Source organism: Leptonychotes weddellii, chromosome 3, assembly GCF_054177405.1.
Source record: "Leptonychotes weddellii isolate Sample4059 chromosome 3, ASM5417740v2, whole genome shotgun sequence".
NCBI lineage: Eukaryota > Metazoa > Chordata > Mammalia > Carnivora > Phocidae > Leptonychotes > Leptonychotes weddellii.
Window position 1 is genome coordinate 2,462,072 of NC_138371.1, and position 15,842 is coordinate 2,477,913.

The following is a 15,842-nucleotide window of genomic DNA, read 5'->3' on the forward strand; positions in this document are numbered from 1 at the left end:
GCTACCCTTCTGGAGTAGGACTGAACAATGTGGCGTCATTGATGTGTCTAATGTGTAAATACTACTCTAGGGGCATTTTTCTTGTATCTGATGCTGGCGAATGTTCCTAAAAGCTCTCACCCTTTGTCAGCAGCGTGAGGAGCACAGTGGTGGCGGAGAGGAGACACCCTGCGGCGTGTCTCACAGTGGACACTGCTTCCGCCTCCCCAGGAACTGTGTCACAGCAGCCTGGAGACGGATACCATTGCCATGGGGTTTGTCTCCAGAGTAACAAAGCAGCGGGGGAACAGCCTGTCCCCCGACCATTCTCTGGTTCGTGAGCTTCTAGGAACAAAACTAATGCCTACTTCCTAGCCGTGTGGTTTGGAAGTTTCTTTCAAAGACCTGTTTTAGGATCCACGAGCGTCATGCAGATGTCAGTCTACTTGTGTGAGGTGGTTACTTTTCCTGGCAGAAGAGGGATCTTCCCCCAGTACCAGTGAGTTCAGGGACATGGAGACCCTCCCCCTTCATGGCTTGAAAGCCCCCGTGGCTCTACTCAGCTTGGACTAGAGGTCAAAGTAGGCCCAAGAGGTCAGAGACCTTGGAAGGAGGGGGATGGGACGGGCAGCGAGGGTGGAGGGAGGTTCCCTCCTGGGCTGGGCCAGGGCCCGCAGACAGCATGTGGTCAGTTGACAGCAGTCACTGCCACAGGGAGCCTGGCCCGGTCACTCCTACTCTAGGACCCCAAAGCAGCTTGGGTTGCCAGTGCCCAGACTGGGGCTGCAGTGTGACAACCCAAGACTGACACGTGGGTCTCCTCTCTGGTTGGGCGCCTTTGCTTCAAGAACATCTTTCCCAGCAGCCCTTTGACAAAAGCCTCCCGGCGGGTCCTGGCCACCAGGGGTGTTTCACATTGGCTCCCTTGTGGTTCAGTCTCAGACCTCAGCCACTAGGCTCTAACCAGATGCAATTTATTTTTAGCGACTGGGGAGAGGTTGGGACGGGGTGGGAGAGGCAGCTCCGTAAGGGAGGGCTCAAGAGGGATGGAAACGTTATTCCTGGGATTATTTTAGCTGCCCCAGACAGACTGATGTAAGATGTGTCCATGGGGACATGGATGGAGCACAGGTGCCCGTGCAGACCTCTGTTGCCTGTGGCTTCCGACAGCGCCCAAAGGCCACTGTGATGAGTCCTAAAGCCATTTGGGGGGCATCCGCCAGGGACTGTTTGGAAGCATCAACTCCTTCCTCTCATGCCCACACTTTGTCACATACTCCCAGAGACCCTGGAAGAGGGACAAGGGGATCCAGGACTCGGGAAGCAAGGTGCAGGAGGCTGACCTGGAGGGAAGGGTGTCGCCTCCTCAGGTCAGAAGCCACTAAGCCAAAGCTCTGGTCCTGCCCTCCTACCACCTCTGATTGAGTCAGCTTCTACTGTGTGCCTCAGGAGCAGCCTCTTTACCAGACATGTAAGTGGTCCCCAGAGCGGCAACCACAATCAGCCTCTATGAGAGCTGCTTTCGCCTCTTTGCAGCCTGGACCACCAGCTTCCTGCCTGCATTCCTTCAAAAGCTCTTTGCAAATTTCCCACTCTGCCAGACAACTATTTCATACCACCTCCCCTCTCTGAAACCCCCAAGGCTCCCTCATAGGCCTTGCTCTTGACTTTGGTAGCATTGCTTCGTCATTCCCTGAGATGAGCCTCCCTCCCACTTCAAGTCCCTGGCCCACTGTATTAGTCTTCTGTGGCTGCCATAAATCGCCACAAACTTGGTGGCTTAAAGTAACATTAATTTATTATCTTGCATTTCTGTAGAAGTCTGACACAGGATTCACTAGGCTAAAGAAGAGCCTAGAGCTTTCAGAACAGCTACATTCCCTCAGGGAGGCTTGAGAGTGAATCCATTTCCTTTCCTTTTCCTGCTTCAGAGGTCACCCACATTCTTTGGCTGGTGGCCCCCTTCCTCCACCTTCAAAGCCAGCAACAATGCATCTATCACACCCTTCTTCCATAGTCACATCTCCTTCTGACCCTTGTGCCTCCCTCTTCCTTCCACTTTTAAGGACCCTCATGATGAGACTGGGCCCACCTGGATAATCCAGGATAATCTCCCTGTCTCCAGGCCCTTAATCCTCAATCAGATCTGCAAAACCTCTTTTGCCATGTAAGGTAACACACTCACAAGTTCTAGGAATGATGATGCGGACATCTTTGGGGGACCATTATTCTGCCAACCATACCCACGTGGGCCTCTGCCCAGGCATCCTGCCTTCCATCATGATGCAGTATGGTGCCAGCCTTCCATGCAGGCATTGGATTCGGTCCCCTCCGACCTCTCAGTGACTCTGCTGCATCACTAATCTCTCCTCCCTCTGCCTCATTCTGCAAAGAAGCTGAAATATCTCCATCTAGAGAAAGCGGAGATAAAACCTCCTTGGACTTGCCGTACCCTATTAGCTTCTGCCTCATTGCTCTCCTCGAAAGCAACATTCTGTAAAAGCGCTGTTCACGCTAGCTGTCTCCACTTGCGCACCTCTCACCTCCCTTCATGCCTCTCTGTCAGGCCATTGTTCCCTCCCCTCCAATGACCCTGCCCTGGTCAAAATCTCCAGTGACTGCCAAGTTTCCAAGTCCAGTGGTCCTGTCTTAAGTTTCTTGCTCAACCTTCTTCCAGTGAAGCACTCGTGGATTATCAGTCCCTCCCTCCTGAAACTCTCCTCTCGAACTCAAAAACACCGGGTGTCCTGGGTTGTCACTGGCCATCCCCAATCTCCTTTGCTAGATTCGCCTCTCCTAGATGCACACTTGAGGCCCTGTGTCCTTCCCTATCACCCCTGCCCAGACCCCACTTGGTCCATTTGGTTTGTTCCATCGTGCGCCCTTGATCCAAAGCCCACCTCCATCCTTGTGGGCCCCTACACTCTCCTGTTTGCTTAGTATCTCCACTCCGACGTCCAATGGGCATCACAAACCACAGCCCAAGCGCCACTGACTCTCACCCCCGATGCACTGTCACTACCCCACTCACTGCCCGTTCATGGCACCCTACTGATTAGGCAAAAAAATCTATAGAAGCCACACTCTTTGCCTGTCATCTCACCTCCAGCCGATCACGTGCATGCGCTATACTTTTTTTTTTTTTTTTTTTTTTAAGATTTATGTATTTATTTGAGAGAGAGCACGAGCAGGAGGGGCAGAGGGAGAGGGAAAGTCCCAAGCAGACTCCCTGCTGAGCGCAGAGTCCCACAATGGGATTGATCCCACCACCCGAGATCACAACCTGAGATCACGGCCTGAGCCCAAACCGAGTCGGGCACCCAACCGATTGCGCCCCCCAGGCTCCCCATGAGCTCTACTTCTAAATCCAGTCTCCAGTTGTCATCTTTCCACCGACAGAGTGCTGACATCCTCATCTCATCTTTAACCTGGACTTGGGCAGCAGGGCTAACTCGCCTCCCCACTTCCACGTGGGGCTCCTGGCAGAGGCCGCCTCCGGGGTCCCTCCCTCCCGTAGCTCTGCTCTAGGCTCCGGCCTTGGCTAGAGACCTGAGAGCGGGGATCCGGCCAGTCTCGCTCAGTGCTATTCCTGGACGGCCTGGAGCCGGCGCTGGGGAAACCGGAGGGATTTGGGAATAAGGGAGCGGAGCTCCAGGGGCCCTCGGGCTGGACTCCCGGCGCCCAGCTCACGGAGGCGCTCGGAGACGCCGGGGAGGCACCCTGGGGACATTCGGGAGGCATTCCGCGCTCAGCGGGGCGGAGGCATTGAACACGCCCCCACCCCGCCCGCCGGAGGCGAACCGCGGAGCCTCCTGGGAGATGTAGTTCTTCTCCTTCCACTTCCCTTTCTGCGAGGCCGCTTCAGGCGGAGCCGGCACCGCGACTCCCAGAGGCCTCCCGGCCCGGAGGCCACGCCCCCTTCCGCGAACGCCCAGAGCCGGGTCCTCCGCGGGACGGAGCCCAGCCGCCTCCGGGGACCTCGCGCGGTCGGCTGAGGGGCCGTGTGGCCGACCGAGGCTGGGCTGCCGACTCTCCAGCAGCCCTGCGACCGGGACAGGAAGAGAGGAAGGCGCCTCGTAGCTCGAGCCGCGCATCCGCGTGAGGACGCGAAGACAGAGGGCGCCCCGGCCGGCCTCTGCTCAGACTGCCGCCCGGTCTCGGGCGGTCCGGAGCATGAAAGTGCAGGCAAAGCCACCAGCGGCTGGTGCCGAGGAAGGAGGGGGTCGTTGCAGGCTGTGGAACGGAAGCAGGTTTGTTGAGGAGGGAGCACGAGCCTTGCTGACGGTGCCCGAGACAAGCCCCGTCTTGAGCGGCCTTCACTCTCCACCTGCGCCGAGCACCTGGTGTGGGCTGCGGCCCAAGACAAACTGACCGGACAGACCCCTGCTGTCGTGCAACTTGGATTCTCTTAAAATGGCCGAGAGCCCACAGAGAGCCACAGGCCACCGCGAACTGCAGAGGTAGACAGGCATCGCTTTTGAGAGCAGCCAGGGAAGCCACCTGCTCATCAGATTATTCAGGTCCGCCCTCGGGTTTGGGTGGATCTAGGAGGAGAAGGGATAAGGTTTTACACTGGGGACCCAGAGGCTACCAGCTTCTCGTGGGAGCGCCCAGGTATCTTACTCTGGCTGCACCTGTTCTGCTTCACTGTTGCCTCAACCATCAGTGGATGACACTTGGGGTACTATCCTCTTGCCCCCTCCAGATCCTGCCCTCCCTGAACCTCGGAAAATCTTGTCCGTGCCCTTAGGCATCTCAGTCACCCCTCACAGTGAGGCTAGCTCCCAACTGTAAGCTCCTACCTTCTGTCTTACCCACTCTCTCCCAACAAACTTGTTAAACCTTCTTGAGATCCCCTAGTCTGGTCCTGGCATTTGCTTCACAGTCAGGTTTCTTGAAAATCATTTCTATTCTCATTTTCTGCATTTGTTCACCTGTCTGCTCATCATAAAATTTCACTCTGGCCCACATTTCTGTTCACTCTACTGAAGACTTCTGGAAGTCTTTGATGAAGTCCTTATTGCCAAGCAGACTCTTCAGTTTTCTTCTTATGTAAACATTGCAGCATTTGGCACTGTCAATAACCTCATGCTTCTTAAAACCCTGTTCTCAGTCTAGTTGTCCTGCTTCTTCTTCAACCATTCCTTCTCAGATTCTAGACAGGGCTCTTCTCAGCCCACGATTTATTGCTCTGTTCGTGTTTCCTTCCTTAGTCCTCTTATCTCTAGACAAAAGTCTGTATATCTCCATGGCTTTCCCTCCTGTGTCACTGACTCTAAAAATGACTTCTGGCCCAGCTGGGCTCTCTGGAGCTCTCGTGGCGTTTATCCAGCTGCCCCTGGTTGTTGGCTCTCATGGCTCCCACAGGTTCTTCAAACTCAGCAAATTCCACCTGAACCCAGCTCTTCTGCAGGACCTGCACCTCTTGTCGTGTTCTGGATCCCTGAGAGCACCACGGCCGTCCTCAACCACCCAGGGCAGATGCCTGACAGTCAAGGAGATACCTCCTCGCCCTTCCTCTGCACCATGTGAGCAACATCCAGTAACTATCAGTTCTACCTCTTTAGTCGCTGTAACGAATGAATGAGTTTGCATCTCCTTCCTCGTCCCTCTCCCACTGTCCCTGCTGCCACGTTCTTAGGTCAGGTTCTTACCCCCCAGCTGGAGGATGGCAGTGATCCTTAGGAAAACTACACCTAGGATTACCTCCTGAACTGCAGTCCTTCAAAAGCCCAGCACTGTGCAGATGAGCAGAGCGCAGGAGGCCCACGACTCCCCTGGGTCCGCTCAGATCTTCAGAGCTCCGCCTCCAAGCCCCTCTCCCCTGCTCCCGTCCCTGTTTTCGTCTCCTTGCCAGGTGTGTGGCCGCACACACACATACACACACACACACACCCCTGCTGCTCTTCTCTGCAATTGCTTTCAAGGTTGGGAAGGTTTTCCCGGGCACCCAGTTTTAGGCAGTTTTCAAGTGTCTCTCTTTCATTTTCCTGATGGTATAACTAAGACAATGTTTATTTATTCTCTCACAATATTTACTGGATGCCTACTCTTTGTCAGGCATGATTCCAGTTGCTGGAGATAAAGTTTCTTCTCGAGCGTGCACTGTTAGCAGGGAACCAGACAAAAAATAGATGATATGGCAGGCAGTGTTTCTGTGCCAAGAAGAAAATAAAGTAGGTCAAGAGGACAGGGAGGAATGGCGCGGAAGCAGGGTGCAGGTGTAGGTGGGCTGGTGAGAGACAACCTGTCTGGTAGGCTTTATTCGAGCAGAGAAGTGATGATGTGGAGGAACGAGCAAGCAGCTCTCCAGGGAAGGGATGTTCCAGGGAGAAGAAATAGCAAGTGGGGCTGGTTCTGGGGCCTGGGCAGCTGGGTCCCCATAGTCTCCTCACAGTCGTTCCTTGTGTGTCTGTATTTCCTTCCGTAACAACAGCAGTGCCATCCCTTCATTGACACCAGGTGCCAGGGCCCTCGGTGTACGGGATCTTATCCGTTCCTTAAATGTCACAGTGACCCCGACCCAACGTAGGTATTACTAGTCTCCATTTTACGGGTGAGGAACTGAGGCTCAGAGAGATTTTTCTTTAAAAAGCCATACACACTCCCAGGAAAATTCAAGCATTACAGAAGGCCGGCCATGGAAAACCTGGGTCTTCCTTCTGTCTTCTCCCCCCATCCCTTCATCCCCCGCTCCAGGAGTCTCCACAGTTAACAGTTTCTTGGGTGACCCTTCTGATGCTTTCCATGCCTCTGCAAGCATGTATCTAGGATAGATGTCTTTTTCTGCAAATGGGGCCATCCTGTACGTACCATTCTGCACCTTTTTGACCCCAGCAGTCCAACCTTGATTCAGTGGTATACCTGTGATGTGGCATGCTCTGTCCTCAGCACCAGGGACACAGTGGTGAGGAGGAAAAGCCCCTTCCTCGCGGGGCCCGCCTGACCCACCGCGATGCCGCGCGCAGAGGCTTCTCATGCACAGTAGCCTCACCCGGGGTGTAGACAGGGTTTCCAGGGCTTTTCCAAGACCAGTGCTCAGCGAACAGCCTGGGTACTTTGCAACATGTACCCTATGTTTCTAGAATTAAGATGGCATGTCATTGAAAATGTGTAAATGTCAGATTGCTGCCCTGAAAACCTGTCTTGCATTACACTCCACCTTCAGTGGAGAAGGGGACAGTTTTCTGCACTCTCCTTAATAGTAGACATCCCTATCTCACTGATTTATGACGATGAAAACAAGTTTTTTAAGAGAAGGATATTGAATTTTGTGGGGGCAAAACGTGCACGGGTCTTGGTTAGAATGGCCTCTCTTTCTGTCTCTACCTTGTTCTCTTTCCTTCTTTGTGCTCTGCTGCCCCTCATCTCTGCCCTTCCCCATCGCACCTGTCCTCCACAGCCACCCTCCGTGGGCTCTCCCCCCACCTCTGTTCCTGCCTTTCCTTCCCTGTCTTGCTCCAGCCTTCCTCTGCCTTCGCCTCCCTCCCTTGGGGTAGCGCGCTGCCCTGTGGCTGCTGCCTGCCCCTCTCTCTGGCCGTGGGGCAGAGCGAGACAGCCCAGCTCTGCAGGGCAGGTGACTCTTCCTCCAGGCCCTCCGCTCCTCTCCTCCTGGGGCAGCGCCTTGCCTACCATAGTCACCATGCTGAGGAGAGCTGCGGGGCACCAAGGAAGCGTGCCCAGCGTTTGCTGAGGCGAGTCCTCGGGGAGCCCGGCTGCCCATGGGGAGAGGTGGGCTGGGAGTGGGGGGCAGGATGCTCCCCTTCTTCTGTTTCTTCCTCCAGTGCCCACAGACAGCTCCTGCTGGGCTTGACTCTGGTGGTTAAAAAAGAGGGCTACCCAGTTAACATAGCTGAGGACCAGTGCACGGAGGGGTCTTTCGTGGGGGCTTCAGACTTCAGTGAAGGCCCCGGGCTCAGCTGGAGATGCCGGGACAAAGTCAGGAGGGGGAACCAAATATTCCCACACATATCCTGTGGGAATATCAGAGCTACAGGGTGAGGCTGTGAGGCCAGACCCCAGCGTTTCTCTCGAAGGGTCTGGTGAGGGCTCCTTATGAACGCCGAGACTCTCCGCGGAGCCCAGCGGCCAGCTGGCTCCTCCTCCAAAAGCTCCCGCAGGTCCTTTGGGCACAGAGCTCTTGGCTTTTTGTCCTCGGGCTTTGCCTTAAGAGCTGGTCTGTAGCAAGGCCCACTCCCTGGACTTCTCCTGAGGCCTGGCTGTCTCCGTGCTCTGTAACAACATAGCTGGTGTGAGACCCCTCTGCTGGGCCCTGGACGCACGGGCCTCCCTGGCTCGGGCGGGCTGGGGGCGGGCAGCGAGCATGCACACGCTTCTCCAGAGAAGCTGAGAACACATCTCGGGGGCAGCCCGTGCCCCCTGTAACCAGGAAGAGTTCCAGCAGGAAATCCCACCACCCAGAGCAGCAGGGCCTCTGCCTTAAGGACAATGTAATTTCAGGGGAGACAGACATTTCCTGATCATTAATGCATAAGACACAAAGGCCACGAAAGAACAAGAAATAGGGCTGGAGGGTGGAGGAAAGGGTGACATGACCTTCCGCAAGCAGAGGCTCCTGAGGGAAGGCTTCCTGGAGGAGGTGGTATGTGAGCCTTGCAGGACAGCCAGGTTCTTGACAGGGGGAGGTAGAAGGTTAAGCAGAGGAGGAGGACTTACCTTTAGACCCCAGAGGTCACCATGCTCCTGAATCTGACTTGAGAATTTCCTGTGGCCGTCTCTGGTCCCTGGAATGACACGGGGGGATGGGGGGGGCAGGAACCAGGAGGGTGAAGCACCCAGAAGTGCTTCAGAGAGCGCTCCTTCTGGGGCTTCATTCTGCTTCTCCCCACATGAGCTCCCTCTCCAGCAGCTTCCCGGGGAGCAGCTTCCCAGGGTCAGTGGGGACTGGGATTGTCAGCGGCCTTGCAGTCCAGCAGTGCTGCTCGCCCTCCCTGAACTCAGGGAGGGTAGGTCGAGCCGGGGCAGCGGGAGCTGGCCACGGACTCCGTATCCCGTAGAAGGAAAATCACAGAAGTGGACAAGCAGAGTTATCTGTGGCCGTGTAGCAAGTCGCCGCACAAGTTAGCAGCCCAAGGCCAGCATCTGTTCCATCCCGGAGTCAGGGACCAGGCCCAGCTTCGTCGGGGGCTTGCGCCCTGGGCTGTGTTCGAGGCTGCGGACCGTGGCCGTCAGAGGCTCCACGCAGGCAGGCTGCACGCGCGAGCTCCCTCGCTGGTGGCGCCAGGACCAGTTCCTCCCGGGCTGTCCGACTGAGGGCCCCGTTCTGTCCTGCTCTCTGCCACACTGGTCTCTCCAGAGGGCGGCTCAGCGCGGGGCCGGCGGCTTCCCTCTGGGGGAGCCCGGGAGGGCAGGCGAGGAGGAAGGCCGCCTTTTTTGTAGCCTCATTTAAGAGGGCATCTGTCTGTCAGGTGCAGGCCGCACTCCAGGGGAGGGGATCACCCGGGCATGGGGACCCGGAGAGTGGGGTCATCGAGGGCCGTGGTAGGGGCCGCTCTGTTTCTGCTCCTCCAGCGGCCCCGGGCCTCCAGACGTCGCAATACTGCGTTCCGTGCATTGATATTCTGCTTATTTTACTGGCATTTTTCAAACTGTAGCCTGAATTGTTCCATCACGACAGAGGTGTACCCAGAGAGTTGTACCCAGTGCAGCAGTGGCAAGAGGTGCCCTCCTTTAAAAAGCATTCTGTCTACGTCATTCCCTGAGTAAGCCTTTCCAGGGCATCTGATTATTGTTCGTTCCCATTTCCCGAGTGACATGGAGCATCTTTTCTTAAGCTTACGAGTTATTTAGGGGCGCCTGGGCGGCTCAGTCGGTGAAGCGTCTGCCGTCGGCTCAGGTCATGATCCCGGGGTCCTGGGATCGAGCCCCGCATTGGGCTCCCTGCTCGGTGGGGAGTCTGCTTCTCCCTCTCCCACTCCCCCCCGCTCATGCGCTCTCTCTCTCTCTCTCAAATAAATAAAATCTTTTTTAAAAAAAGAAAAAGCTTACGAGTTATTTGTGTTTTCCTCAGAGCCACGGTGGGCCCGCAATCTCTTTATACTTCCAGAGCCCCTGATGGTCCAGTCTTGGGAGTGGAGGAACAGGGAGGAAAATCTGAGAAGGAAGTGTAGGAGCCCTGGTGCCCCCGGCCACACAGACAAGGCTTGGACCCCAGATGGATCCAAGTCTTGACAGAACGCCTTGTGATATTCCCGGAACAGAACAGCGTGGGAGGAGCTGACTCCCTGTCCCCAGGGGTGTCCTGACACAGGGTGCGCCACCTGCAGGCTCCGATGAGGCCTGAAGCCATACAGCAGCTTAGCCAGGGAGGGCAGGGGCCCTCAGCAGGAGGGGCGGTCTTCCACATCATGGTCATCTGGCCACTTCCCCTTTACTCTGCATGAGGGTGCTAGGGAGCTGGCACCTTTGGCTATTCTTCCTTTCATCGTCTGTGTAAGTAATAAACCGAATCTAGGAAGGGCTCAAGGTTTCTTTACTGGCAAAGCTGTCAGTCTTGATGGAATGGAAGGAAAAGGGAGGGAGAAGATGGATTCCCGGCCCCAGCCCTGCCCGATTTGGGGAGCATACTCCATAACTCCTCTTGCCTGGTGCCAATTCTTTCCTCCGAGGCTTGATGCAGCCCCCTGGAGGTTTGCCCACTTCTCCCTCAGGATACTGGACCCAGATCCGCCCCAGTGGTTCCACCAGGAGACACTCAGGCTGGAGGGGGTGCTCAGGTGGACCAGCAAAGTATAGAGGATGAGAGGCGCCTTCTCTCTTCCCCAACACTTTACTATGGAAATCTGCAGTTGTTCACATTTTCCTAGACTTTCTTGCATCTGGGCAACCATCCATGAGTCCATTTTTTTCTTGATGCATTCAGAGTGAATTAGAGACTCCAGGATGCTTTCCCCTGCGTGCTTCAGCATGCACACATTAACTAGAATTCATTGTCCACAGTATTCCTTTTGGCCCAAAACTTACAGTGAAGCGCCCTGCTCATAAGTGAACCCTTGCTGAGTTGTGACAAATCCATACACCTTTGTAACTCAGACCCTTACCAACATCCTGAGCATCCCCGTCACCCCGAGAAAGTCCCCTCATGCTCCTCAATCAGTCCCCACTCCCTCTCAGAGGCAAACACTCAGTACCCTGCCTGGCAATCATGGAGCACAAAGCAAGAGGAATTTCTAGAGCGTTAAAGCAGGTGAAAACCCATTGAAAATTTAAAAAATAGGTATATTAAAATTCAAAATATTTCTTAAGTTTAAATATTTATACAAAACCAATTGATGATTTTACCTTATCAGTTTTAATGGAAACAAACTCAGTCGTATTTCCAAAGTCTATTCCTTATTTTCAGTGGAGAGAATGGCCAGGTTGATTTCTTTTGACCACGTGATGAGCTTAACTGTTTCATGGTCATGAACTGCAGCTTACCGAGATGTCTTATGGGACGCCACTGGGACGGGCAGGGTGAACGGCCTTCTCGAGGCCGCTCCCAGAGTAGAGAGGCGTGCACTCCGCACTGTGAACTGTTCTAGAAGATGCAGACGCCAGACACGGGGATCATTGTACATCATCAAGTACTGATATTGCATGCTGCTTAGATAATTCCAGATGAAACTTCTGTAGTCCAGAGGATTTACGTCAGAATATTGAAGAGTCCAACTGGTGGCTGCTTTGCGGAAATCAGATGTATACACAGAAAATAATTTTTCTGCAGTTAAAAATTCAGAATCTGAAGACAGCTTTTTTTTTTTTTTTAAGGTTCCAGGAGTGCCATCCTGAACTTGGAATGTGTAGCCTTCAGAGGTATTTCCTGGCACAGCATTAGAATCTGAAGACGTGGCAGGAGAGTGGGAGCTTAATCTCCATCGGCTGCGCAGCTTTCTCATCATTAGCCCCACTGTCCAGCAATTCCTTTTCAACTTCCATATTTTTATTTTGAAACTCAGGCCGCATGTTCATATCTTCCGCTACAATCTTACATTCATCGGCGACTTTCAAGTTACATTTGTGCTGTAAGCAGAGGGACAGCATTAAGCACAGCTGGATGCACAGTCGTGTTTCACTGTCTAGCGCCCCACACAGACGTGAGATGTGTGCAGTCTGCACTGCGATGCTTTCAATGTCAACATATTGTAGTTTTCATTTGATATATATTTCAATATTTATAAATATCTTTGTGGGTGAAGTGCCTGATTGCATTTAATTTTGAACCTCATGGGGTATCTGGATGTGTTTTTAACGGAGGTTTTAGAACAGACATCAGAATATCCCTTCTGCTCATTAATTTTTTTTGAAATCACAAAAAAAGATACATGTGTATATCTTTTACACAGTGCCAAAGAAGCTTATCAAATCTGGTTTCACACAAGGGGCATTTTTGCACATGAAGATTATGAGTGAGGGAGGCACCAAGGTGACAGTCATATTTCGGGGAAAATCATGGTGTACGCGCTCTTGTATAACTCGCCATCCTTGCTCCCTCATTACATCCCTGCTCACGAGCACTTTTTATATCAACTCTCTTTCCAACCTCTACTTTCCTGCGCTAGACCTAGGAGGCTTTTTCTTTCATTCCGATAAAGTCAGTATACGTTATTTTATCCTTACGACATTACTCTCCATGCAAGCAGCCCTCACAGTCTGACACTTGTTCACAGTGGGCACAATCAGAGAGTAAGGAAAAGTATTTGCATCCTTAATTCTTGATAGGCGATCTACGTGGTTTGCTTACAGCATTACACATTTGTTCTGTATTTTATTAGACAAGACATAGGGACTTCCAGCAGTTTCTTGGGATTCTCTAAGATGCACGTTATTTTTTGTTCAAAGTGTCATAGCTAAAATCATTCAAAATATTCTGCCATTCAAGGCGCCTGGGTGGCTCAGTTAGTTAAACGACTGCCTTCGGCTCAGGTCATGATCCCAGGGTCCTGGGATGGAGCCCCGCATCGGGCTCCCTGCTCCTCGGGGAGCCTGCTTCTCTCTCTCCCTCTGCCTGCCGCTCCCCCTGCCTGTGCTCTCTGTCTCTCTCTCTGTGTGTCAAATAAATAAATAAAATCTTAAAAAAAAAAATTCTGCCATTCTTTGTTTCTCTGATTTCATCATCTTCTGCAAGTCGTCATCTAATAAACCATCAGATTGAATATTTAAAAAAAAACCACTTCCATTTTAGAGACCATCACAATGAAACATCAACTTTTCAAGGTCACAGATTCTGTTTAAATTTTTCTAATCTTTGAAACCTTTTTTTGCATTGCAAAAATTTGATTGTTATATTACTGCAGAAAAGTATGCATGAAAAATAAAGACAATTCTTTGGAATAAATGAGCCAATCACAGTGAATTCACTTGCCTAGAACATTAAAAAAAAAGTCTTTAGAAAAATCTTTGGACTATTATTTAGCAAAAAAAAAGAGGAAGTTCTGATACATGCTACAACATGGGTGAATCTTGAAAACATTTGCCAGGTGAAATGAGCCAAACAGAAGACAAACAGTGTAGGGTTCCACTTACACGAGTTACCTAGAGTAGGCAAATTCACGGAGACAAAGCAGATTAGAGTGTACTGGGGGCAGGGGAAGAAAGAGGTTGCGAGGTATCACTTGGCGTCTGGTGCGCTAAAAAGTTCTGGAAACAGTGGTTGTGGTGCAGGGTTGTGAAGGCACCTAATGGCGCTAAAGGGGACGCTTCAAATGGCTAAAATGGTAAGTTTTCTGTTATGTATATTTTATCACAATGAAAAAGTCAACTAAGGAAAGTCATCAACCGCGCAGAACATAAACATACCCAAGACCCCATAACTGCCTCCCTGGGCCCCTCCCAGTGAAGAGCCAGTGCGCACCAGGAGACCCGCATGGGAGCGTTCAGAGCGGTAGCATTTGCTGAGAGCCTCAGGCTGGACACAACTCAGCTGTCCGTAAACGCAAGGGCGCATTTGTGAGGGGCGCTGCCTCCAGACGGGAGTTACTCGGCAGTGACGAGAAGAGGTCAGGTCCGACCGCTAACAGTTCAGACGAGTCTCACCAACATGGTGCTGAGCGACAGAAGTCAGAGTTGGAAGAGCACATACTGTATGATTCCACTTATATGAGGTTCAAACCCAGGCAAAATCAACCTGGAGCATAGTGCTAACCTTGAGGGGTGGTGACTGGAAATGGCTTCTGGGATGCATGAAATATTCTGTTTTGTGATCTGAGTCCTAGTTAGTGGGAGTATTTACTTGGTGAAAATTCACCAAGCTATATACACTTAGGATTTGTGTACTTGCCTGTAAGTATGGTTTTACTTCAGTAAAAAAAAGTTTACTTAAAAAAAAAATCAAAGAAATCAATCATTACAAATAGCAGAAAATTATGTACCTGGTGGAAATAAAGTAGTAAAAGTATTTTTTATATAAAAAAGTGAATAATGGTGGGGCACCTGGGTGGCTCAGTTGTTAAGCATCTGCCTTCGGCTCAGGTCGTGACCCCAGGAATCCTGGGACCAAGCCCCGCATCGGGCTCTCACCCCTCATTGGGCTCCCGCCCCACATCGGGCTCCCTGCCCCGCAGGAAGCCTACTTCTCCCTCTCCCACTCCCTCTTTCACTGTGTCTGTGTTCCCTCTCTCGCTGTGTCTTTCTCTGTCAAATAAATAAATAAAATCTTTAAAAAAAGTGAATAATGGTGACCTATTTATCACTGACTTACATGAATGAAGTATAAAAGTGTCCTAGTAAATTTATTTTCCTGGTTAAAAATTCTCAGAAAATGTTAGATCAAATCTCATTTGTGAAAAGTCAAATATATTCATAAATAAGATGTGTATTGCTCATCTCAGTGCCTGAGATGGGGTCCAGAAAAGCCTTTTGAGGAAGTGACCTTTGAGCTGAATTTGGGGAGTGAGCAGCCGCTTCAGGAGTGGAAGTTGTTCTAATCAAAGGGAACGGCAGGGACCCAGGCTTGAGGTCCAAAGACCTGCTGTGTCCTGGAGAAAGAAAGGAGCCCAGGGGCAGCGCCACAGTCAAGGGATGGGACTCATGAGGTTGGAGGGGGGAGGAGGGGAGCTAATGGAGGACCTCATAAGCATGGCAGGGAGTTTGGATTTGATTCCAAGCAAATGGGAAGCAACTGCGAAACTTAAAGCAGGGGAGGGCAATAGGCCAAGCTGTGTTTTAAAATGATCTCTCTCCCTTTCTGAAAAATCAACTATAGGAGGGCAAGAGTCTAACAGGGAGGAGGCAGTCTCATTTGTCTCAGAAAGAAATGCCAACATGCCTCAGAGATACTGGGAGTTCGGTTCCAGAACACCACAATAAGGCCAATATTGCAGTTAAGTGAGTCAAGTGAACTTACTGGTTTCCCAGTGCATATTAAAGTTATGTTTACATGATATTGTAGTCTGTGAGGTGGGCAACAGTATTATGTCTAAAAAATATACATACTTTAATTAAAATATATTTTATTGCTAAAAAATGCTAACCGTCATCTGAGCTCTCATTGAGTCATAGTCCTTTTGCTGGAGGAGGTTCTTGCCTTGATGTTCATGGCCGGTGACAGATCAGGGTGGTGGCTGCTGATGGCCGGGGTGTCTGTGGCAGGTTCCTAAAATAAGACAACAAAGTTAGTTTGGTGCATCAATGGCCCCTTCCTTTCACGGACAATTTCTCTGTCACATGTGATGCTGTTTGATAGCATTTCACCCACAGTAGAACTTCCTGCCGCCGCTTTATCACCTAAGCGTATGTAATATCCTAAATCCTGTGTTGTCCCTTCAACGGTCTTCATGTCATCGTCACCAGGACTAGATTCTGTCTCAGAAAACCGCTTTCTTTGTTCATCCATAGGAAGCAACTCCTCACCCCTCACGTTTTAT

General features: G+C 51.7%; 2 long non-coding RNA genes across 2 annotated transcripts in view; one reads left to right on the plus strand and one right to left on the minus strand.

Annotated features, from left to right (window-relative positions):
- The first annotated feature begins 3,907 nt into the window (after positions 1-3,907).
- On the plus strand, positions 3,908-13,147 carry LOC145720415 (uncharacterized). Its single transcript, XR_014143312.1, has 3 exons — positions 3,908-4,499; positions 5,347-5,507; positions 11,749-13,147. It is a non-coding gene; the product is annotated as an uncharacterized LOC145720415 (long non-coding RNA).
- LOC145720416 (uncharacterized) overlaps positions 11,866-15,842 on the minus strand; it is a 10,187-nt gene continuing 6,210 nt past the window's right edge. The window contains exons 2-3 of the long non-coding RNA XR_014143313.1: positions 15,450-15,571; positions 11,866-12,000 (exon numbers count right to left, since the gene is read on the minus strand). This is a non-coding gene — a long non-coding RNA (uncharacterized LOC145720416). The remainder of the gene's footprint in view (positions 12,001-15,449; positions 15,572-15,842) is intronic.